The following is a 26,335-nucleotide window of genomic DNA, read 5'->3' on the forward strand; positions in this document are numbered from 1 at the left end:
ACTATAGGAAAGTTTAATAGTTCAATTTTGACCTCTGGTTTCCACTGAGGAACCCAGGGTCGTAACAGCTAACCTAACCTAACCTAACCTAACCGAAGCTTGGATCGTCGACTTGATTTGGCGTCACCAGCTTTTTATTTTCGTCTAATTTCTTTATAAAAGCATACTTTTTCAGATTAAAATTATGTTTTTTCGTGTTGTACATTCAGTACCAACATTATAATGAGTAAATATATCATATTTATTCATAACTAATGTATTACTAGGACGCTTTGTGAAGCTTGTGTAGCTTGTGGTAATTAGACGGACCGATAGCAGGGCACAGTGTCCCATATCATGTCATTTCTAAGATATTTAAGATCAAAGTACACGATATCAGACCAAATAAACAAAGGAACTTAATAACAATGAACCACAAACGCAGGGAGGAACTAAAGCTTTCAGAACCACAAACGCAGGGAGGAACTAGAGCTTTGAGACGGTCCATCTAATTACCGAAAGCTACCACAAGCTGCACAAGCTTCACAAAGCTTCCTGGCATTACGTTAGTAATGAATAACTATTTATTTATTTATTTATATATATACAAGAAGGTACATTGGGTTTGTGAGAAGACATTGAATAGTACAGTATTTACAATCTTGTAAAGCCACTAGTACGCGCAGCGTTTCGGGCAGGTCCTTAATCTAACAGATACAGTAATTTTAAATAGGTAATTTCTATCAGAATTGATAAATGATAACAAATACATTGCAAGAGAAAAATAAGATGAGAGAGCTTAGTAAGTATATTAAAGCACATTGTTATATTAAAGCTCTGATTGATTACATTGACACCTTGATTGGTAATTTAAACAAGATTAATAGACACCATACAGCAGATTGACAGCACATATAAGACAGCAATGATCACAATGGTAAAGATGCTCAGATTGGGTGCATAAAGATTGGGAGACTGGGTAGCAATAGATACAGATAAACAAGATTAATAAACACCATACAACAGATTGGCAGCACATATAAGAAGACAGCAATGATCACAATGGTAAAGATGTTAAACAATAATAAACACAATACAGCAGATTGGCAGCACATATAAGAATACAGCAATGATCACAATGGTAAAGATGTTCAAATTGGGAACATAAAGGTTGGGAGATTGGGTAGCAATAGATTTATTTATTTTGCTATAGATTTATAGCAATTTGCCCGAAACGCATTGCGTAATAGTGGCTTTAGGCATTGTATGTACTAGATCTATCTATATATCAATCCATTAATGTAACATCACTTGTATGTATATACCTTACCTGAATAAACATCTGAATCTGAATCTGAATCTGAGATACAGTGCAATTTTAAGGCAAAAGGTGAAAAACTATGAAGATGAAATTAGGTACTTTTTAGTATTGATTTTGAATGATGTAAAAGTTGGACAGCTTTTCAATTCAATAGGGAGTGAGTTCCATAAACTGGGTCCCTTTATTTGCATAGAGTGTTTACACAGATTAAGTTTAACTCTGGGGATATCAAAGAGATATTTATTTCTGGTGTGGTGATAATGGGTCCTATTACATCTGTCCAGGAAGAGTTTCAGAGCAGGATTTGCATTTAAGAACAGGGTTTTGTAAATGTAGTTGACACAAGAGAATTTGTGGAGTGAGATTATGTTTAGCATATTTAGGGAGTTAAACAAGGGGGCTGAGTGTTGCCTGAAAGCAGAATTTGATATTATTCTGATAGCAGATTTTTGCTGGGTGATGATGGACTTGAGGTGGTTTGCAGTGGTTGAACCCCATGCACAGATACCATAGTTGAGATAGGGATAGATTAGTGCATAATATAGAGAGATGAGATCAGAGTTAGGTACATAATATCTGATTTTGGAGAGTATACCAATTGTTTTAGAGACTTTCTTAGTTATGTGTTGTATGTGGGTACTGAAGTTGAGTCTCTTGTCTAGGAATAGGCCAAGAAACTTTCCATCATTTTTATTGCTAATGTTTACATTGTCTATCTGAAGCTGAATTGCATTGATATTGCATTAAAGCTGAACTATGATATATTTACTCATTATAATGTTGGTGCTGAATGTACAACACGAAAAAACTTAATTTTAATCTGAAAAAGTATCTTTTTATAAAGAAATTAGACGAAAATAAAGAGCTGGTGACGCTAAATCAAGTCGACAATCCAAGGTCAATGTTGTGGAGCGACTTATCCAAGACAGATTGTTGCTTGGAGAGTGTTTGCTGGCATATCAGCCTCTTGTACACACGTCACAGTTCTCTGCTCAAATTGTCACAAATTGAAATAATGATATAAACTACAATAATGCATATTTACAATAATATTTAGCATAAATAGCCAGAAAACATTGAAATTGTATTAAAAAATAGGTGTCTGGAAGTGAAATTAACTCCATGGGACAATAGTTTTGTTATATAGATGCTGATGATTATTCGCTGGTATGCGTTCGCTACTTGTACTACTATGTACATGTACTTATTTACGTATCCAGAGCTTAGTTCAGAGTAAAACCATGTGTTTCCAAATTCTACATTACATACCATCATTATAATAGATAAATGTCGTATTTTTTCATTACTTATATAATGCAAGGAAATTTTGGGGTATGATTAGGTAGCTATGGGTGGCTTTGGATAAACACATGGACTCACTCTGGGTGTGTGTGTAGAGCCGCACACATTAGCCAATCAATTGTGTAATTAACTTGCATTCATATTAATAATATATTCAATAACATCATTATAGGGGGTAAATATGTCATATATCTTCATTACCTGTGTAATGCTAGAAGGCCGGGGTAGCACTGGGTAACTATGTATAGCTTTGGGTAAGTACATGGACCCACTCTGGGTGTGTGGAGAGCTACACACCAGCAAATCAATTGTCTAATTAACATGCATATATATTCTAATTAACCTTCAAGATTTATATGTCAGAAGAAAGTCAGAGATGTAGCCATTACTGTGACTACATTTCAAGTAGTATATATAATTTACAATTTTTTAATTATTTCAATTTGTGACAATTTGAGCAGAGAACTGCAACGTGTGTACAAGAGGCTGATATGCCAGCAAACACTCTCCAAGCAACAATCTGTCTTGGATAAATGTACCCAAATAAAGAGCAACATTAGAAAAACTTGGAGCACAATTTCACAAATATTGGGATCAAAAAAGATTTTAAATAACAAACCAACACTCCTGTCCAATAACGATGGTCAGCTTTCAGCCTCTGATTCTGCTATTGAGTTCAATAGGTTCTTCTCTTCCATTGGGTCATCCCTTGCAAATGATATTCCATCTTCCAGTACTGATGTTAAGGACTATCTTACAGGTCTCTGTACCTAAAGCCTATTAATTCCACCGACGTCAATGAGATAATCCTTTCCCTTAAAACCAAGTCTAGTGCCCTTGAGGAGATACCAACTTTAATTTACAAAAAAGCCTCCAGATCTTTAGCCCCTGCTATTGCATTGCTCTTCAACAAGTCACTTGAACTCCAAACCTTTCCAGATATTCTAAAAAAAAGCGAGAGTAATCCCTGTACACAAATGTGGTGATCTCACAGATGTTAACAACTACAGACCTATATCAATCCTACCTAACTTGTCAAAAATTTTTGAAAAACTAATCTACAAGCAGCTTTACTCTTATCTAGCCAAACACAATATACTTAGCTCTTGCCAATATGGCTTCAGACCCAAAAAAAACACTAACAATGCACTTATTAGTATGATTAACTTGATTCATGCAGCTCTTGATAAAAATGAATTCCCTGTTGGGTTATTCATGGACCTGCATAAGGCTTTTGACACTGTCAACCACCAAAACCTTCTTCTTAAATTACATCATTATGGAGTCAGAGGACACTCCCTGCAATACCTCAAATCTTACCTTACTGAAAGGCTCCAGCATGTTTCTGTGAATAATTCAATTTCTCCCACCCTACCCATCAACATTGGTGTTCCTGAGGGCAGCATACTTGGCCCTCTCCTCTTTCTCATCTACATTAACCCTTTAAATGCGCGGCCTATAAATATGACATCCCCCCCAGTGCGCAGGAAATGAAACCTTGGGAAAAAATAATTTTTTTCTTTGGAAAATGTCAAAAACCCCTCCCTGTATATGGGTATAGCAACGCAAGTTCGAAATTGTACTTACTTTGGCTGCTATGGGGTCCGAAAGGTGGGCCGTGACGTCATAATTCCCCGTGCGCCAGAGCAGTATGCTCCCAGGGCGGGGCGCGCGAGTTGCCGCGAATATATTTTTGCACATTTTTTGCGCACAGTTCCAAATACATTTTATTTGTTTTTACATGTTAACACTTTCGCGCTCTCGGCGCTCAAAAAAAAAACAATACCCCAGATGCTTTCGGCACTTCGCGCGCCTACGCGGTAAGACCGAAAAGTGTACACTCTTTTGACTGTCCTGACAATAATTGAAGGCGCACGTATTTAAATTTGGTATCGCTGTGTTCGCAATGAAATTGTCTATAAGAGCATACCTATAAAATGCCGCCCAAGCATAAGGAGTATCAACACCAAATAAAAAACTATGCAGATCACTCGCCGAGAGCGCCAAACAGCAACAAAATGTTTCCACTCTCTTAATGGTTGCGAAGCCTACAGTTGTCCTACATCGCTGATTTTGGTATCATTGGAATCGCAATAACATTCTCTACACGGACATATGCATATGAATGTTTAATATAGTTAATTGCCCACCCGCAAGAGTGTGTGAAGTGGAGAGTAGTTAGCCGCGAGCGCACTGGCGAAAACACAGGGGGGAATCATGCTTGGAAAATTTATACGTTTCCTGACCCTACTTTTCTATGTACGTATTTCTTTTTTATACCAATGTGTTCGCAATAAAATTTTCTATAAGATGAACTGTATAACATTTGTACAAAGCATGTGTAAGAGAAGCGCCAAATATAGAACCACCTCGCTCAGTATGCGTTCGTGGCAGAAACGAACGCATTGTTTTCGTTCGTTTGATGTTTGTCATGCTTATACTTGTTGAAACATTTTATAATTTGTATGACAGTGATCGCAGTAAAATTCCCTACACAGACATATACATAACACATACAAATATTTCCCACGTGTTGGATATATCAACGGCTAAAGGGAACCCACTGCCACACGCTCGCCACACCCCCAAACATACTTTGTGTATTTTTTTTTTACTCATAGAAGTTTATGTGATATAATATTCATTCTGGTAACAAAACATTCGCAAATAAATTCCCTACAAAACAAAAGTATCCCCATCCATTTCGGTTAAAAAATGGAATTTATAGAAATATTTTTTCGATGGACGAGAAAACTCGGCTCTTATGCGGAATCGTAAGAGAAAACGGCGACGAGTTATCTCTAATCTAAAGCGCGAAAGTGTTAATCCTATGTACAGTATAATGAGCATGTACACTATATTATGGCAGTAAAACATCTGTACTGTCCCAAGACACTGTGTTACGTGCATGACACTTGTGTACACATATGTTGCACATATTTACCATGTATCATGCTAATTTATCTATATATACAATCTTTTTACTGACTATACACTGTCACACACTATATACATTCACCATCAACACACTCAGAACACCGCGAGTGTGAGCAGCCACACCCAGCCAGCCCTCTCTCACTCCAACATCTTACTCGCCAACATTGCTCCTCCCACCATACTGTTATTGTATTTATTACACAATTTACACATGTTATATATACCTATCTACATGTTTTATTTACCAGAACTATGCAAGTAAGCTGGTATTGTGTCCAAACAGTACAGTGGCCACCATACACTGCATGACAAATCAGACAGCAGACGACGCCACAATTACGACGTCACCTCCCTCACCAAAATAGCTCCTCACAACATACTCCTGATGCTGTTATTACACTATTCCACACACACTGTATATACCCATGTACATGTGTGTTCCCCATAGCGAACCACGAAGCTAGTATGGTGAGCAAAACAAGAGTTACTGCCACACAGTGAGGCTACCTCAATTCTCTCCCTTCCTCCCTCCCTCACCAAAATTCCTCCTTCCTACGCACAACGCTCATTATAACCACAATCCTGGTCACTAATACCTGTAAATGAATAATTGACCACAAGTTTATTTTGAAAAGGAACCTAAATAGTCGTTTGAAGGTTCCTACATGGACGAAATAATGCTGTGGTGCTGTGGCTAGCACTGTGAACATCGTGAACAGCATTGAATCACTGATATTTGAGCATTGTACCCAGTCATTATCACACTCGGGCTCTTCTATAATACTATCATGGCTAAATAAAACAGATTATATATATATTTTGACAATATTAGGCGATGCTGTGGTCACATGCTGAACAGCAGTGCTGTGCGCTCATGCTGCGAGCTCCAGCCTTGGTTGCTCACTCACTACTGAGGCTCTGGTACCCGGCAATGTGGACCATGATTTTTTTTAAATATGGCATCTGTTTACAAGAGCCCTGAGGAAGCTGATGTGAACCCCATGTAGCCGCGGGAGTTTTGAATGGAACGTGAAAAATAAAAACACCCGGAGGCGCGTTGCGCACCTGAAGCCTGGGCCTGCAGGCGCGTTGCACAGTTAAAGGGTTAATGACCTTCCAAATGCCTCCCTACACCTCAAACCAATTCTATTTGCTGACGACACAACCTTCATATACTCCAGTCCTGACCCCCTTGCTCTAAATGCCACAGTAAATACTGAGCTAAATAAAGTCCATCTTTGGCTAACTGCCAACAAACTCACCCTTAACATTGACAAAACTTTCTATATTCTGTTTGGCAATAAATCTCAAAATAAACAATACCCAAATTTGTAACAAATTAGATGGCAAATTCCTTGGCGTTCTCATTGACCACAAGCCAAATTTCCAGGGACACATTCTAAATATATCAAAAAAGTTTCAAAAACTGTTGGCATTCTTTCTAAGATCAGATATTATGTACCCTGCCCTGGTGACTCTCTATTACTCCCTCATCTATCCATATCTCAACTATGGTATTTGTGCTTGGGGTTCTACTACCCAAAATCATTTACGTCCTCTAATTACTCAACACAAAGCTGCTAATAGGACAATATCCAACTCTGGCCCCAGACATCACTCGGTACCCCTACTCAAATCTCTGAATATCTTAGATATTAAGTCACTGCACATTCTCTCATGTGTATTATACATATATAAAACGCTGAACTGTAATGCCAATCCTCACCTCAAAAGTTTCATTGAAGGTTGTAACAGAACCTATGAGCACCACACCAGAAATAAATACAGTTTTGATATTCCAAGACTTAATCAAACTAGAAATGCTCTACAAATCAAGGGACCCAGAATGTGGAATGACCTTCCCAACCATGTTAAAGACTGTACCTCTCTCAACCAGTTTAAGATAAAAACGAAGCACTACCTACTAAATTCCCTGTAACCTACCTTACCCCTCTATTGTCAACCCATGTCTTTTTTTTTTGTAAACGACGCTGTTTGTCGACCTAATTGTATTTGTGCTGCTTTTTCAGCCATGTTCCCCCCTTTTTATCTCTTTTTTTTTTATTTTCTCAACTCATTTTATTCTTTATGCTCAATTAGTATTAAGCTTTAGTCATTTAAGTTTTTCGTACCCGAAACTCTTTGCGTAATAGTGGCTTTAGGCATTGTATGTACTAGCCGTATCTATAAATCCATCATTCTTTGTAAAATCTCTTGTATGTATGTACTTTACCTAAATAAACATTAATTTATTTATTATGCGAACAAGCCTGAATGGTCCCCAGGACTATATGTGACTGATTATTTATTATTTATTTATTTATGTGAAAGGCATTGTATGGTTAAATAAGTAATACTACATAATCGCCGGTATTCGGACACATGAACACTACATTCAATGCCATCATTATAGTTGGTAAATGTCATATTTCTTCAATACTTGTGTAATGCAAGGAGGTTTTGAGGTATGACTGGGTACAGTAGCTATGACTGGCTTTGGGTAATTAGATGGTTTCGCTCTGGGTCTGTTTCTAAACTTTGTTTAGTCACTTAACAGGAGTCATAGGGAGCGTGAGCATGGTGAGCATCATAATGCAGTCCGAGGTAAGCTAAACAATTGTGTTATGCACCAGAAGAAATGTTAAATACCTTTGTTTTCCATTTTTTTATGTTTGTAGTTGGATAGAGTTTTGTGATATGTGTAGTGCGAGATGTGATCATTTCTGTCCGGGCAGGAAAGAAATGGTTTCTGTTTCTTATCACCTAATGCTCTTGTCCACCTAGCAGTAAATAGGTACCCTAGGAGCTACCTTATTGTTGGGTTGCATCCTGGGGAGTCAGTAAATCGACCTTGTGGGGAGGAGGGAACACAACACAACATAACATAACATGTATATTTACACTGGCTGCCATTTCCCTGACACAATGAATTATTATTATTATTATTATTATTATTATTATTATTATTGAATGAAAGTGAAGAAAAGACCCAACACATGTTTAAGTGTAATATTAAATGAAAATAACGGTTGTCGATTTGTGGAACCAATTACCGCGTAATATAATATAATAGGCGGATCCCTTGATTGTTTCAAGTGTAGGTTAGACATATATATGAATGAATTTGGATGAATATAAATAGGAGCTGCTTCGTATGGACCATTAGGCCTTCTGTAGTTTCCTTGATTCTTAGGTTCTTTATTTACTGCATAAAACCAACATCTTTTACCAAGGTGCTGTATACAATATTTTGAACAAAGATTTTTAATTCGTAAGAAGAAATGAAAAATGCTGCAGAGGGGTGATTGGTTAACTGGGAATACGAGAAGAATAGTAGGTGAGAGCAAGCACTTTAGTATGAGGGTTAGAGCCAGGGATTAACCGAGTCTGCATGACGAGTAGTCAGAGCAGTTTTTTTTTATGCGAATACAGGCTGTGGAGGCGGAGCATGGAATGTATTCACCTAGTTGTGCTTGCGAGGTTGAGCTCTGGCTCTTTGGTCCCGCCTCTCAACTGTCAATCAACTTGATGTACAGATTCCTGAGCCTATTGGGCTCTATCATATCTACATTTGAAACTGTGTATGAAGTCAGCCTCCACCACATCACTGCCTAATGCATTCCATCTGTTAACTACTCTGACACTGAAAAAAGTTCTTTCTAATGTCCCTTTGGCTCATTTGGGTACTCAGTTTCCACCTGTGTCCCCTTGTTCGCGTACCACCTGTGTTAAACAGTTTATCTTTATCTTCCCAAATCAATTCCTCTGAGAATTTTGTAGGTAGTGATCATGTCTCCCCTTACTCTTCTGTCTTCCAGTGTCATGAGGTGCATTTCCTGCAGCCTTTCTTCGTAACTCGTGCCTCTTAGCTCTGGGACTAGCCTAGTGGCATATCTCTGAACTTTTTCAAACTTTGTCTTGTGCTTGACAAGGTTCAGGCTCCATGCTGGGGCCGCATACTTTAGGATTGGTCTTATATATGTGGTATACAAGGTTCTGAATGATTCCTTACACATGTCTTTTGATGTGGTAGTGTGGTGTTCATGGTGTATGTGTTTGTCACCTAAGGTTTTCCAGTATATATTGAATGCTTGTATATTTCCTCAATGATGGAGGCTTTTATTGTTGTGGTAGTCCTGCATTGGTAGCTTTGGGCAATTAGATGGACCGAGTCCTGCTAGTGTGTGTTGAAAACGCATTTTAGTGCTTGTGTTGCTGTTACGGCCCTCTCGGGTCGCAACCGGGTTCTTTCTCTGATGTTGTTAGAGGTAGGGTATCCGGCCCCAAGCTAATAGTGGCTTTCAAGGGATGTGATCCGTAACGCAAGTAAATTAAAGGGGAAGGGAAATAAAGGCAAAAACTTAATAATATAATTATTACCGTCACCATAAATATTATATAAAAGGTTACACAGGGGGGGGTTAAACACTATTATATACAACGTAGTCTTCCTCTGAAGACTCTGGACGTTCACGGTGCTCAACAAGGCTAAGCTCTTAGTCCTCTTGTGGCCTTACGATGAATCCTTCGATTCTCTTGAGTCTACCCTGGCCACAGGCCAGCCAAATCACAGTTCCACTGGGGGCACCGTTGTGGAGGCCTTCAACCACAAAATCCAGCCTGTAGCTGGCAGGTTCCAATCAGCAACGCTGGTTAGGCCACTCCACGATCGATACTAAGGTCGCGTAAGGTCCTAATCTCCCTAGTCAGGAGCCTCGTATGATCCCACAGGTCACTCTCCTTTCCACAACACCCCACTGGTTAAGCGTCTCCACCAGTCAGTCCCGGGTATGACAATCCCTCAACTGCCACTTCACAGGCAGGCTAACACCACAGGGGGCGACTCACAGCTGCTGCAGCAAATACTTGGAGACAAGACGGCTGCCTTGGGTAGACTGATCCAACTTCCATTACAGCAGTCCCAGGTTGACTCTGTAATCAGACACGTCATCAGTAATAGGGACACCATAGGGCACCTCACTTACAGGCTTAGACACAAACGCCCACCTATCCACTCCATAGATGGCGTTGCTGTCTAAGCTCCACCTCACCAGAGGTCAGCAGCGGCTGTGTTATGAGCTGATCAGGACGGGAAACTAGCCCTTGTGGCCAGTATTTCCTGTCCTCACTTGATGGCGCCGTCCATTTGGAGGGGGTTTCGGGAGCTGACCCACAGATGGCGTGGTCGTCACTGCTCCGGGCTCGGACGCTGGACTCGGGTCCGTAACAGTTGCATACATTATAGTGTCATTTGGTTTGCTTTGGCTGGTGGGGGAGAGTGCAAGTGGTGAGTGATGAATGGACATATTACAGCTACGTATAGGTGTATCTTTGTATGTGTTTGCACATTTGTTAGTCTGTATGGGTATTTCTGTGTGATAACGTAATTTGAGGCGGTGTATGTGTGTATTCTTAGGATTTTGCCAAGTTGAAGTCCAAATAACTGTTGTTAGTTTGGGCTACTAATGCTAGACCCAGTAATTCTCCATGGGGAGCCACAAGTCTGGCAATGCCATTGTTTTCCTCAATTAGTGATCAAATAATTACAGTACAGTTACATTTCAGATAGTAAATTATATATTATTTATGCACATATAATGTAATGAGTGTAAGTGACAGTGTTGTTGAACAGACCACCAACGGAAGGAGGACTGATCAAACTGGGGCCCCTGGGGACGTTGATCTGCGTAACCTTGGAAAGAAAAAGTAACCGCAAGGTAAAGTAATCCTCCCCAGGGGCGATAGACTTCCCAACCTTAATTGTCATCTTTATGTTTAACATTACCGTTCATGTTTAAGAAATTGACTATTGACTGGGAACCTCAAAAATTGCCCGATTTGACTGAAAGAATCTGCAGTGTTTCAACGCTCCAAATGCTAGATCTGAGGAGGGCGTTACATGGAGAAGGTAATTATGTAATTTCATCCAATTTAAAAAGAATGTCGCTTTTGGCCGTTTGCCCGTATGGCCGAATATGGACGTAGTTTGAAAATGACAAAAAAATGAAAATAAATTTGGGATTTTTTTTTTTTCAACAACAGAAAGTTAAGGGTCCTCTGGTAGGTTAGGTGGGCAGGAAATTCTCATAAAGTTTCAAAGTGGTATGAAAAACGTTAATGGAAAGTTTCCTTTTCTAAGCTTGTCGAGTAAGCCAGACGACTCAAACAGAAAACGGAACAGTACATCACTTTTGTGAGTCGATTTCATTTCAAATTACGTCCAAATTTGGCCATAGCTCGCATACGAGCGAAAAGTAACGTCATTTTTAAGAGGCTGGGTTGATTTCTGGACTGCCAGAAAGCCTACTTTGGTACTTTGACACAGTACCACATAAGAGACTAGAGCACAAACTGGAAATGCAGGTAGGAGTAAAAGGGAAGGTACTCCACTGGATAAGAGAGTACCTAAGCAACAGGACACAGCAAGTCACTGTGAGAGGTGAGGTCTTGGAGTGGCGAGGAGTCACCAGTGGAGTCCCACAGGGATCAGTCCTTGGACTTATACGGTTTCTGACATACGTAACATTCCCAGAAGGAATAGACTCGTTCCTCTCAATGTTTGCTGATGATGCAAAAATTATGAGGAGGATCAAGACAAGAGGAAGATAGTATGAGGCTACAAGATGACCTAGACAAGCTGAAGGAATAGTCCAATAAATGGCTACCAAAGTTCAACCCAAGTAAATGTAAGGTAATGAAAATAGGAGGGGGAAATTAAATGTTACGGCCCTCTCGGGACGCAACGGGGTTCTTACTCTGATGTTATTAGAGGAAGATATATATCCGTTCCCAAGCCAGTAGTGACTATCAAGGGACGTGATCCGTGACGCAAGTAACTTAAAGGGGAAGGGAAATAAAGGCAAAAACTTAATATAATATATTGACCACCACCAATAAATAAATAAGATATAAAAGGAGTACACAGGGGGAGGGGTATTAATGCTATGCAAGGGGATTATTCACTGTAGTCTTCTGTTGAAGACTCTGGTGCCACACCACTTTCGGTGCCGATTCCTTGGTGCTTTCTTCGTGGCCTTAAGACGTGTCCTCTGAGAACGCCGAGCCTACCCTGGCCACAGGTCAGCCACAACACAGGTCCACTGGGGGCACCGTCGTGGAGGCCGTTAACCACACGTCCAGCAGGTCTGCTGGCAGGTACTGAGCCACCAAGGCTGGTACGGCCACTCCACGAACGATAAAAGGGGTACGCCCTAGACAGGAGTCTCGTGTGATATCACCAATCACCCTCCTGTCCTCAATACCCCAGTGGATTATCGTCTCCAACCGTCGGTCCCGGGTAAATCCTTCCACTGCCACTCCACTGGCAGGCTTAACACACCACAGTGTTCTTCCGGGGGGACGACGTCACGACAGCTGCAGCAAACTTCACTGTATGGAGACTGGCTGCCTCGGGTAGACTGACTACACCTTCAACACAGTGGTCCCAGGTTGGCTCTGTAAGCAGACACGTCATTAATAACCGGGACACTAATACACCACACTCACAGGCTCAGATACAAACGCCCGACATATCCACTCCCTAGATGGCGCTGTCGTCGGAGCACCACCTCACCAGAGGTCAGGAGCGGCGGTGTTGAGCGCTGAACCAGACTGGAAACTGGTCCTCGAGGCCAGTACACGCTGTCCTCACTAGGTGTCGTCGTTCGTTTGGCGGGGGTTTCGGGAGCTGACCCACAGATGGCGTGTTTGTCACTGCTCCAGGCTCGGACGTTGGATCCGGGTTCGTAACAAGGAGGCCAGACACTGGATACTGAATGGGAAATGAAGTCCTTCACGAAACGGACAGAGAGAAAGATCTAGGAGTTGATATCACGCCAAACCTGTCTCCTGAAGCCTACATCTAAAGAATAACATCAGCGGCCTGTGCGAGGCTGGCTAACATCAGAATTGCTTTCAGAAACCAGTGTAAGGAATCCTTCAGAACCTTGTATACCACATATGTAAGGCCAATCCTGGAGTATGCGGCCTCAGCATGGAACCCATACCTTGTCAAGCACAAGACGAAGCTGGAAAAAGTTCAGAGGTATGCCACTAGGCTAGTCCCGGAATTAAGAGGAATGAGTTATGAGGAAAGTCTGTGTGAACTGAACCTCATGTTGCTGGAAGACAGAAGAGCTCAGGGAGATATGATCACCACATACAAAATTCTCAGGGGAATTGACAGGGTGGACAAAGATGAATTATTTAACACAGGTGGTACAAGCACAAGGGGACACAGGTGGAAGCTGAGTACCCAAATGAGCCACAGAGACATTAGAATTTTTGCAGTGTCAGGGTACTTAGTAAATGAAATGCACTAGAAGTGATGTGGTGGAGGCTGACTTCATACCAAATTTCAAATGTTGATATGATAGAGCCCAGTAGGCTCAGGAATATGTACATTAGTTAATTGACAGTTGAGAGGCAGGACCAAAGAGCCAAAGCTCAACCCCCGCAAGCACAGCTAGGTGAATACACCTCCGGCGGCAGCTTAATTGTCGAAGGCGGAACTGGAGCCTAGGCCATCTGTCATGATAATTAGTGATGGCTTTTATTTTGATTATGGATTCGTAATTCAGTTACGCTTTTATTCTTAATTTATATTACCATGCTGGTAAAATACACTTCTTGATGATGAATATGGGGTGTAAAATTAACTACCACTCAGGATTAGTATAGGGTACACAATATGAACTACGACTCACAGGATGTGTGTATGGGGTGCACAAAGAACTATCGCGCAGTGGATGAGTATGGAGAGCAAAGTAAACAAAGATTCACACTATGAGAAAGGGTTGCACAATGTATTATGACTCACAGGAGGAGTAAGATGTGCACAATAAACTACCACTCACAGGATGAGTATGGGTTGCACAATAAACTACAGGTCACAGGATGAGTGTGGGTTACAGAAACTACTGGTAACAGGAGGAGTATGGGTTGCACAATAAATTACGACTCACAGGATGAGTATGGGGGTGCTCGTAAACAAACTCTCACGATGAGTATTGGGTGCACAATAAACTACCACTCGCAGGATGAGTCTATGATATTCGTGCTCTATATTAGGGTAACAAAAATACACCTCTGTTTCCAAAATAAATACTTAATGAGAAACATTTAAAAAATATTGTATGTTTGTGTTTTTCTGATGATATAGAACATCTCATCATCATATACTATAGGGGTCCCAGTAGTAGTGTGTGTTCGTTCTCAACGCACAATCAAGAATCCTGAGCGGGACAGAAATGGTTGGGTACATTTCCTTTCACCTAATGCGACTGTTCATGTGTCCAGACACCGGCGATGGTGTGGTATTGGCTGTTGTTGTTTAAGATTTGCTACTTGGAACAAAAAGTCCCAAGGAGCACGAGCTATGGTGAGCCCGTAGTGAAATATTGGCTATTTATTTAACCACATCTTTGCTTTCATTCAAGATATATTTTCCTTGAAAGGTAGTTACATTATCGTCTACATCTATCTTTATTCTGACATATAGACCTTTAACGTTACTTTGCATATATGCAAATTAATTATGCAATTGGTTGGCTTGTGTGCAGACCTTCACACTCCCTGAGCTAGCCATCAAGTAACTATAAAAAGGCATATATCTTCACTTTCACTTCAGTTATATTTATGCCAAAGTATTAACATGCAGCTTATATTTCTGTCTTGATGATGACAGAAAACTTCATTTATTACATTATCTAGAATAAATTAACATTGATCTTCAAAAGGTCGTAGTTCCCATCGATAGGGAGAGCATCGGCCAAGAAACCTAGTTTAAAATATGAATATCTTTCCTCTCTAATAAGGTATAATCTTTGTGAGGGATTTACAAAAAACTGTTTTTATCTTCGCCTTTCTGATAACATATACAAATATATCCTGTATTTTTGAATCTTTGTTAATTAAACAATACTGTCTCCGCTCGATTATCCGGACTATATGGGAAGGACCCCCAGCCGGATAATTACATGTTCCGGATAATGGTACTTTTTCACCTACGAATCCAAAACTAACCATTTCCAACTATTTTTATACTACAAACAACATAATTTGAATTGCCTTGCTACATATAATTATTAAATATTCAACCAGAAACTTCAAATTACCTTGTTGTTGATGTTCGTCTTCTTGATTGATGCCACACATCTTGAAGTTAAGAATTCTTGACAATTTATGTAACCTATACTAACACAACACTAAAATTAACACTTAAAATTACTGTACAGTTCATTAGGCAAAGTTAGTTTTGACTGCCAGCTGTGGAAGCCTGACTGGTTGAAGGTATTTGGCTTGCCTGTGACGCCTCATTTGTTGAAGGCACTGGGCTTGCCTGTAACGCCTCACTTGTTGAAGGCGCTGGGCTTGCCTGTGATGCCTCACTTGTTGAAGGCTCTGGGGTTGCCTGTGACGCCTCACTTGTTGACGGCATTTGGCTTGCCTGTGATGCCTCACTTGTTGAAGGCGCTGGGCTTGCCTGTGACGCCTCACTTGTTGAAGGCACTGGGCTTGCCTGTGACGCCTCACTTGTTGAAGGCGCTTGGGTTGCCTGTGATGCCTCACTTGTTGAAGGCGCTTGACTTGATTTTTTGTACCATATAAGAATCAAGTGTAGCTTGCCTTCTGTGTTCACTGGCCAGTTGTATGATCAGCTCTTTTGATCGCCTGAAGTATTGATACATGTTTCCAACTTCTGGATGAGCACAATTGGATGAAAAATTTATTAATCCATCAACATAGGTCATGAATACAGTGTATTTTGTGGTCATTGATGTTGGTTCTTCACTGCCTTCTTCATCCTCCATCTCTACGTCGATCTCACCTGTAATAGACTTGTAGCGAGTAATCCTTATACTCACTCCATTATCTCATTATCTTAATGGTGTAACTTATTAACACTAACTACACAAGCTATAATCGTATCCCTAATTACAGGTAACAATTCTCACATCCTCCTATCCTAGTAGAGGAAGGTGAGGGGTAGTCATCAAATATAAGGAAGCGGTATGAGAATAGACAACAGTACAATTTCCAGTCACGTATGTAGCACGCGGCGTAGGCAGTTCTAATCGTCTCCAAGACGCTACAGCTTCAACACAGAACAGGCAGCAGACTAAGGCCGCATCGAGCTACAACGCTCTCCCACATAGAGCTCCGCGACTCTGGCTACACTCAGCTCTCTGCTCTGCTCCAAGCTGTCTCAACGTCTACGACACTGCTATATCCAGGACAACTAAATAAATATGAAACTCACTAAACACTGTGTATCTAATCTACCCAACAATGTAACATAATCGTACGTTACATTGGTGACCCCAGAGAGTTTCAACGATACCCAGCCACGATGGACTATAACATACTCTCACTGGACCTCTACTGCTGCTGCTTGCTGTGGACAGCAGCCACCTGTCATGGAATGCTGCCAACACCCTCGCCATAGCTATGATTTTCATCGCGATCATCTCTGCATTTTCATCTGCTATGGCTTGCTGCTCCACGATCATTACTCACTCATCTGACAGCCTCATCTATGATTACATCATGTAGGATCTACAGCCTGTCCTACCGATTCTCTGTTGCTGCCAGGGCACTGCTAGTCCTACAGGGACGCCCACAACAGCTGCTTTGTCATCAGATTCATCTACACATTTACTGCATTCTGATACTCTGCCGACTCAAGCACCTTGCGTAGTACAGGAGTTACAGCTTGTATTTCCTTAGAATTTCTTAGAACTTAGAAATTTCCTTTCCTTAGAATTCTTAGAACTGTCGTCATCGCCTCCAGGACAATTCAGCTCTAGCAGTGATTCCCTCGTTGTCCTACCTACGTGCCTGCATTACCTCCTATTGATCTGGTGCCCAAGCCCATCCGTTCCGGATCTAAATGCTCCACCAGCGACCCAAGGACGTAACAATCAAGCACATTCTTCTCTCCTGCTACACTGAGCTTGTCCACACATTGCCTGCATCCTTTGGTACCGGACTACATGTTCCACAGCGACCCAGGGAACAGTAACCTCGTATTTTTTGTTGTATTCCTTTTCTTTCATTCCCTGGCAGGGGGAGTACTGTAGCGAGTAATCCTTATACTCGCTCCATTATCTCATTATCTTAACCCTTTAACTGCTCCGCCTCCAAATATGACATCCCCAGTGCACAGGAAATTAATTTATCTTGAAAAAATTCTTTTGTTTTTTAAAGTGTCAAAAACCCTTCCCTCAGTATTGGGTATGTCAAAAAATATTTGAATTTGTACTTACTTTGGCTGCTATGGGGTCCGTAAGTTAGCGCGTGACATCATCATTCCCCGTTCGCCCGTGACGTACGTTCCTGGGGCCAGTAGGGCGCCCGGGGCGGGGGCGCGAGTTGCCACGAATATGTTTTTGTACATTTTTTGTGCACAGTTCCAAATTCATTTTATTTGTTTTTACATGCTAATCCTATGTATAATGAACACGTACACTATATTATGGCAGTAAAACATCCGTACTGTCCGAGGACACTGTTACGTGCATGACACTTGTGTACACATATGTTGCACATATTTACCATGTATCATGCTAATTTATGTATATATACAATCTACAGACTATTCACTGTCACACACTATATATATTCACCATCAACACATTCAGAACACTGCGAGTGTGAGCTGTCACACCCAGCCAGCCCTCCCTCGCTCCTCCAACATTGTATTCGCTAACATTGCTCCTCACATCATACAGTTATTCACACCAGTGTTTCATGTTTATTTATGTATATTTACAACATATGTACACATTATACACTGTCACACACTATATACATTCACCATCAACACACTCAGAACATCGCGAGTGTGAGCAGCCACACCCAGCCAGCCCTCCCTCACTCCAATATCTTACTCGCCAACATTTCTCCTCCCATCATACTGTTATTGTTTTTATTACACTATTTACACATGTTATATATATGCCTATCTACATGTTTTATTTACCAGAACTATGCAAGTAAGCCAGTATTGTGTCCAAACAGTACAGTGGCCACAATACACTGCATGAGAAATCACACAGCAGACAGCAGACGATGCTACAATTACGACGTCACCTCCCTCACCAAAATAGCTCCTCTCAACATACTCCTGATGCTGTTATTACACTATATACACACACCGTATATACCCATGTACAGTGGTACCTCGGAATGCGATTGTCCCTGTATGCGAGGTTTTCGGAAGGCGAGGTGTATTTACTCCAAAAATTTGTCTCAGAAGGCGAGGGTTACTTCGGGAGGCGAGTTTGGACGCGAGTTTGTTGATACGCGTACAGCCGACCTTGCGCGTTCGTCGCCCCTCCGCCCCGCCGCCCCTCAGTTTATTATTGTCTCGCGCTCAGTGACTAGCCCCACATCAATTCTTCTCGCGGATTTTCAGTGTTTTGTTGGATTTTTGGTGATTTGTCTATACAATTTGTTATTATATATCTCACCATGGGTCCCAAGAAAGCCAGTGGTAAGGATAAAGGCCAGAAAGCTCATGTGAGGATGACAATAGAGGAGAAACAAGAGATCATTCGGAAGCATGAGAACGGTACACGTGTTGTTGAACTTTGTAGGCAGTACAACAAAGCCACATCAACAATATGCACTATACTTAAGAAGAAAAATAAGATTATGGGTGCTAAAGTGGCAAAAGGAGTAAGAACATTAACGGCACAAAGACCACAAATACTTGAAGAAGTGGAAAAGTTGTTATTAATTTGGATACACGACAAGGAGTTGAGGGGTGATAGTGTTTCGGAGGCCATTATTTGTGAGAAAGCCAGGGTGTTGCACGAAGACCTTCTAAAGAATACCCATGCAACGAGTGATGCAGATAAGAAAGAGTTTAAGGCAAGCAGGGGCTGGTTTGAAAAATTTATAAAGAGAAGTAGTATCCATAGTGTTACAAGGCATGGGGTTATGTGATGTGATTATGGAAGGGGACTCCCCTTCCAAACAGTAACTCCTCTCCTCCTCCCCCCTCCTCACCATCTTCCATACGCCTACAGCACTCGACAGCAAGGTAAGTAATAACTGGAACACAGTTTTGTAGGTTTATTTAGATGAATTAGGTATAAAAATTTAGTTTGATGTGGGGTTTTTGGGGTAGTCAGGAATGGATTAATTCATTTCCCTTTATTTCTTATGGGGAAATTAACTTCGGAATGCGAGTTTTCGGAAGGCGAGGCGTCTCCAGGAACGGATTAAACTCTTATTCTGAGGTATGCCTGTACATGTGTGTTCCCCGTAGCGAACCACAAAGCTAGTATGGTGAGCAAAACAAGAGTGGCTGTCACAAATAGGCTACCTCAATTCTCTCCCTCCCTCCTGCACCAAAATTCCTCCTTCCACAATACTACGCACAACGCTAATTATGACCACAATCTTGGTCACTAATTCCTGTAAATGAATAATTGATCACAAGTTTATTTTGAAAAGGAACCTAAAAAGTCGTTTGAAGATTCCTAGATGGACGAAATAATGCTGTGGTGCTGTGGCTAGCGCTGTGAACATCGTGAACAGCATTGAATCACTGATATTTGAACATTGTACCCCAGTCATTATCACACTCAGGCTCTTCTATAATACTATCATGGCTATATAATACAGATTATATATATATTTTTACATTATTAGGCGATGGTGTGGTCACACGCTGAACAGCAGTGCTGTGCGCTCATGCTGTGAGCGCCAGCCTTGGTTGCTCACTACTGAGGCTCCCACACCCGGGAATGTGGACCACAATTTTTTTTAAAGATGGCGTCTGTTTACAAGAGCCCTAAGGAAGCTGATGTGAACCCCATGTAACCGCGGGAGTTTTGAATGGAACGTGAAAAATACAAATACCCGGAGGCGCGTAGCGCATCCCAGACGTGGGCCTGCAGGCGCATCGCGCAGTTAAAGGATTAATGGTGTAACTAATTAGCACTAACTACACAAGCTATAATCCTATCCCTAATTATAGGTAACAGTTCTCACACCTTCCTATCCTAGTAGAGAATGGTGTGGTGTAGTTAAGGAAGATTCCTAGGTATACAAGTTATCCTAACGTGTATAAGAAAGTGGTATGAGAATAGACAACAGTACAATTTCCAGTCAAGAATGTGGCACGCGGCGTAGGCAGTTCTTGTTGTCTCCAAGATGCTACAGCTTCGACACAGAACAGGCAGCAGACTAGGACTGCATCGAGCTACAACCCTCTCCCACATAGAGCTCTGCGACTCTGGCCATACTCAGCTCTCTGCTCTGCTCCAAGCTCCGTCTCAATGTCTACGACACTGCTGTATCCAGGACTACTAAATAAATATGAAACTCGCTAAACACTGTGTATCTAATCTACCCAACAACGTAACTTAACCATACATTACAGACTGGAGAATCTCGTCTTCACTCAGCACACCATGTCCTGGGTCATTGGCATCTTTTTCAAGCCAATCAACCCCATCCTGTCTTTCTAAGTTTTTGCCGGCATTTCTGAACATTCCATGGATTTCATCTGTAAATCCTTCAAAATTCATTTCTGACTGTAGACGTTAGGATTTTTTTCCAGGAATTTTTCAAAGTCGATTTCTTTACTTCACTTCACACCTTGACCCAGTTATAGATGGCTTCCTTGATTGTATAGTTCTTCAAATTCTCAAGGTTTTTTTTAGCCCTGTTATCCACACCGAGTTCAGTATCTTCCAGAAGAGGCAAAACCACCAAAACTTCATTCAGCAACTTTTTGGTGTACAACCTCTTCGTGGTTCAGATAACTCCCTGATCCATAGGCTGGATGAGAGAGGTTGTGTTAGGAGGAAGTGCCATACATGTTACCTTGCCATCATGTGAGGTTAACGTGTCAATTTTGGGGTGGGCAGGCGCATTATCAAGCAGTAGCAAAGCCCAAACTTCGCTTGGCCTTTACTTTGAGTTTCTTAACTTGATAGGCACGAACTTCCATGCAGAACACGTCATGAAACCAGGAAAGAAAGATCTCCTGTGTAAACCATGCAATTTGTGAGTTATAATATTTGACTGAGTCTGTCCATGCAATGTTGCAAGGCTCTTGGTTTCTTTGATTTCCCAACAATTGCACACGTGATTCTGTCTGTGCCATCGGCATTCGCACACATCATGGCCGACAGCCTGTCCTTGTTGCCATTCGGCCTGGCATACAACCCTCACTCCTCATAGCTAGAGTTTTTTCTGTTGAACTTCTCCACTACAGCCCAGTTTCATCAGTATTATAAATTTGATAAGAAAATTAAATATTTGACAAAATGTATGCTCTTAATTTCTGTTTAAATGGTTCTACACTGCTTTCATCTGCACTCAATTTTTCACTGACAACTTTCCTCTTCACAATATTGTGCTGACCTTTGAACCATGCAGCCCACCCTTCACTGGCTTCAAAATCTTTTATTCGAAGGCTTGCTGCAAACCTGGTTGCAGCATTTTGTATTTCTGGGCTGCGAATTGTCACGCTAGCTGTGCGGTGCTGAGCAAACCACTTGTACACAGCCTCGTCCAACTGTACATGCGTCGAAGTTTTCATAGTCTTTTTACCACACCCTCTGCTAGTGCTTGCACCTTCACTTTCAGAGGTTGAAATGTATTTCAGAATTTTCTCTTTTTGTTTCCTTATATCAGAAACAGTACTAGTGCCTATATTAAATTCCTTGGCAACACTTGAAAGTCGACCGGCCATTTTCACAAAGTTGTATAACATAACTTGTCCTTAATTGTTAGGACAACCTTCTTCCTCTTAACACCTCCAGAACAATTGATGCTGCAACCAGACGTAGTCTTGCCCAAAAATGTTCAAAAGTTACTATGAAAATAAAAAAGTTATTTAAAAAAATATTTCACTAATGGCACGGCACTATGGTATAACATGAGGGTCGAGAGCATATAGCTTGACCAGGCATGGATGAGTCCAGTCGTGGCAAGGAGGCACGTTACGTAGGCTGCCAGCAAGAAAAAAATAACAATATTTTTGAAGGAAACTTCAGCCCGTGCAAATTTTTTTAGGAAACTTGTATGGTATTTTTATTACATAATTACTAGTATTTCTTTTGTTTTTAGCAATGATGAATTGTTCTAAAATTAATGGTAATTCCTGTACTGTAATGTATAGGCCGCTCCACATCCCCCTTATCCCCAAGGTAGTCCCTCCCAACGCTTCCCTCTCTCCTGACACCACCCACCCACCCCACCCCCTCCTCCACCATGCGCCTCGAGCCACAGGCAGACGGGATTAACAAGGTACGGCCCATGGCTTTCATATCCAGACACTTCGATGATTATCCGGCTGACTGTCTGGATAGTGTAACATCGGCAGCAAGTTAACCAGCTCCGATTTTTTATCCGGCTCCCATGGCCATTTTGGCCGGATATTGAGAACTTTATTCAGTCACGATTTTGGCCGTATAAGGGCGTTTTCCAAATGTTTGAATCCCGGATAATCGAGTGGTTACAGAGTATATCAGAGAGCGTGTAGGCTTCGGTGTTCTTTGGAACAAAAAGGACATGAGTAGTTTAAGTAGCGAACTCATACCAACGAATAACGTTAGTATCTATGTAACAAAATGATTGTCCTGTGGAGTTGATTTAACTTCCAGACACATTTTTTAAATAAATAATAAATATTTTGTGGCTATTTATGAAAGATATTATTATAAATACGCATTCTACTTGTTAATATCACCAATTACATTTGCAACAATTTGAGCAAAGAAGTGCGACGACTGGATCACTGTGTACAGGAGGCTAATATGGCAGCAAACACTCTCCAGGCGACCATATTTCTTGGATAAGTCGCTCCACAACATTGTCGCTTGGACCCTCGACTTCCTATGGCATCACCTGCTACATATTTACTTCTAATTTCATTGTGAAATTAGTAAAAATAGAGCAAAAATAGCTTTTTATCATGTTCTGCATTCAGCACCAACATTATAGTGAGTAAATATGCCATATTTCTTCATTACTTATGTAATGCTAGCAGGATTTGGGTAAATTTAGGTGGATTTGGGTTGATTTGGGTAATTCTATGGACCCCCCACTAGGTGACCGATCAACGAAATATGTAATCCGACAATTTGCAGACATTAGTGCAGATGACATCAAAGCACAACTTCAGGCAGATGACATTCCAGTCTTCTGAGTCAAAAAATGTATGTGCAGAACAAAAGGAGAACCGAGTGATACAGGGACTGCCCTACTTACTTTTCTAGACTATTTTCCCTCTTATCGGGTTTGGATTAACGACTTCCTCCGTAAACGAGGGGTATGTAAACACGTCCCACTCAGTGCTTTAGATGTAAAGGTTTTAACCATACCTCAAAAGGGTGCACCAAAGACATCAAATGTGGAAAATGCTCTGGTTCCCATTGCACACAGGTCTGTGTGTCAGGAATATATACAAATCGTTTGAACTGATGCTGGACAAACTCCTAAATAACGTCTTAGCATGCCATACCCAAGTCACTCCCCAAGCTGACTTGCCATAAGAGTAGCTTTGTGGCACTAAGTTCCTCTTGTGGCACTAAGAGTAAGAAATCACAACCACTGGCACTAAGAGTAAGAAATCACAACCACTGGCACTAAGAGTAAGAAATCACAACCACTGGCACTAAGAGTAAGAAATCACAACCACTGGCACTAAGAGTAAGAAATCCCCAGTTTTTCAAACCTTCCAATGACCTGGCATTTTGACTGAAAAGCCACGTAAACCATACTCTCCCACAACACATCCTCCAACCACTCCCAGATATTCAGCATGCTGTATTACTGGCACGTCAAAGAAGACCAATGCAATCACATCCCAGATGTAAAGATCCGAAATAAGACAACATAACCCATCCTCAGCTAACCTACCCCAACCTAACCTAATCTTATATATATTAACCCCATATTACTTACTGTACTCTAACTTACCCTACCTCAATCTACCATAACCTATCTGAACTGCAACTAACTCCCAAACATACTTCAACTCACAAACTTAGTCTCTTGACTAAATCACACACTTTTCATAGAACAGCAACTCTTTGCTATTACCATCAACACAACTCCTCATCTTTGCCATCTTGAGTCCATTTCCACTCATATGTTTGTTTTTGTCTTTATCCTCACGCAAATAGAAGACATCGATAACTTCCAACCTCTGCCAAATCATGAACATTGATGTGCTACTGTGAGTGCCGCATCTATCAACATCACCACTCGTGCAGTCATCGGTGGAAAACCTTCATGCAAATTGCATGTATCGCGAAGAAGAAGAAACATGACAACAGGATGAACCTCATATTAAAAGATGGCGTCCCTGCACGAGTTTTGTGATAGGTGAGGCTTATGTTATTTTCACAGAGTGCTCAACAAAAAAACAGGCAAAAATTGTCACTTGTTTGATTTAGGGGCTACGACGGCAGTGATGATGGATGTGCCCGGCGTACCTCAAGGGTCCATCGCACATTCGACGGATCCCTTGGGTACTTTGCGTTGTACCCTGAAGGGTAAAACACAAAGCCTTGCGGCTATATTAACATCGCCTATTGGCGGAAACAAGCGCACCTTGAGATGAATAAGCACACTTGATTTATTTATTAGTTTAATGGAGTAATGTACGATTTAAAACTAAATGAATTATTCAAAGAGATTTAACAAATGTTTTATAGTTTGTAGGTGATTTGAAAACTGCAGCTTTAACAATATTACAAATATAGTAATTAATGTTCACAATAACAGCAAAAAACAGGTTGACATGTAGGATGAGGAAAGTCAGTATAATGGATTACATAATGTTAATTAGGCAATTCTTAGTTTGTCTTTTAAACTGGCTGAAATACAATTTTTAATCTAATCTGGGAGGTCATTCCAGAGTTTAGGACCCTTAATTTACAAGGCATTTCTGCTTTGGTTTAGTCGCATTCTTGTATTATCAAATAGATATTTGTTTCTTGAATGGTTCCCATGGGTTTTGTTACAGCCTGTCTCTGAGAAATGGGAAGTAGCTAAAAATGCTGAGTAATAATAAAGTCATTTCATTATAAAATATTGGTAATATCCTTAAGAATTAAAGGGTAGCATAGCTAGTATTTTTCTAATGGTCCCCCCTAGTACTGTATTGTCAGTGCAGTATCCCACTCAGTTGACCTTATTAAAAGGTGGGCAGGTCTAAGTTCCAAAAAGACGGAATTCCTGGAAATCGGTCCCTTATGAACTCTTATATTTATAATGGATCGAGTTCCAGAAATTTGGTCCTTTTGCAACTCTGTTCTTCTCACCTTTGTATATTAACCCAAATCCAAGGACATTAGAATGTCTTCAGTGTGCAGCACAGGTGCACCCATATGGTATTTAATAGCAATGTGTTCCATTGTGTTTTGGTTGTAATTTTTTTTTTTCATTTACAGTTCGAGCATTGATAAAACTCTTGGATGGTATAAATTTTGGCTGTTACCAAGAGTATGCTGAAGTAATAGAATAATGCTGTTTTGAAATGCTAAATGTCCCAGTGGAGAAGTGTTAAATATTGCTGTACAGTACAGTATTGAAGTTGTAAACAGTATTTTCCTGCAGTATTTTTAATCATTTTTTTTTCACTGATCACTTCTGTATTTTGCTGCAAAATAGACTAATAGTACTGTGAGAAAATATTGAGGCCATATGATGGAATCGAATCTGCATCCCTTCTCTTCTCTGTTAACCCTTATTTTGTGTTGTGAAATTGAACCCTTATTTTGTGTTGTGAAATTGAGATGTGAGAATTTGTGTATTCTCCAGAGT

General features: G+C 40.8%; 1 protein-coding gene across 1 annotated transcript in view; it reads left to right on the plus strand.

Moving 5' to 3' along the window:
* The window catches only part of LOC123757997 (Growth arrest specific protein 8), a 168,082-nt gene that overhangs the window by 2,847 nt on the left and 138,900 nt on the right, over positions 1 to 26,335 (plus strand). The window lies entirely within an intron of this gene.

Source organism: Procambarus clarkii, chromosome 40, assembly GCF_040958095.1.
Source record: "Procambarus clarkii isolate CNS0578487 chromosome 40, FALCON_Pclarkii_2.0, whole genome shotgun sequence".
NCBI lineage: Eukaryota > Metazoa > Arthropoda > Malacostraca > Decapoda > Cambaridae > Procambarus > Procambarus clarkii.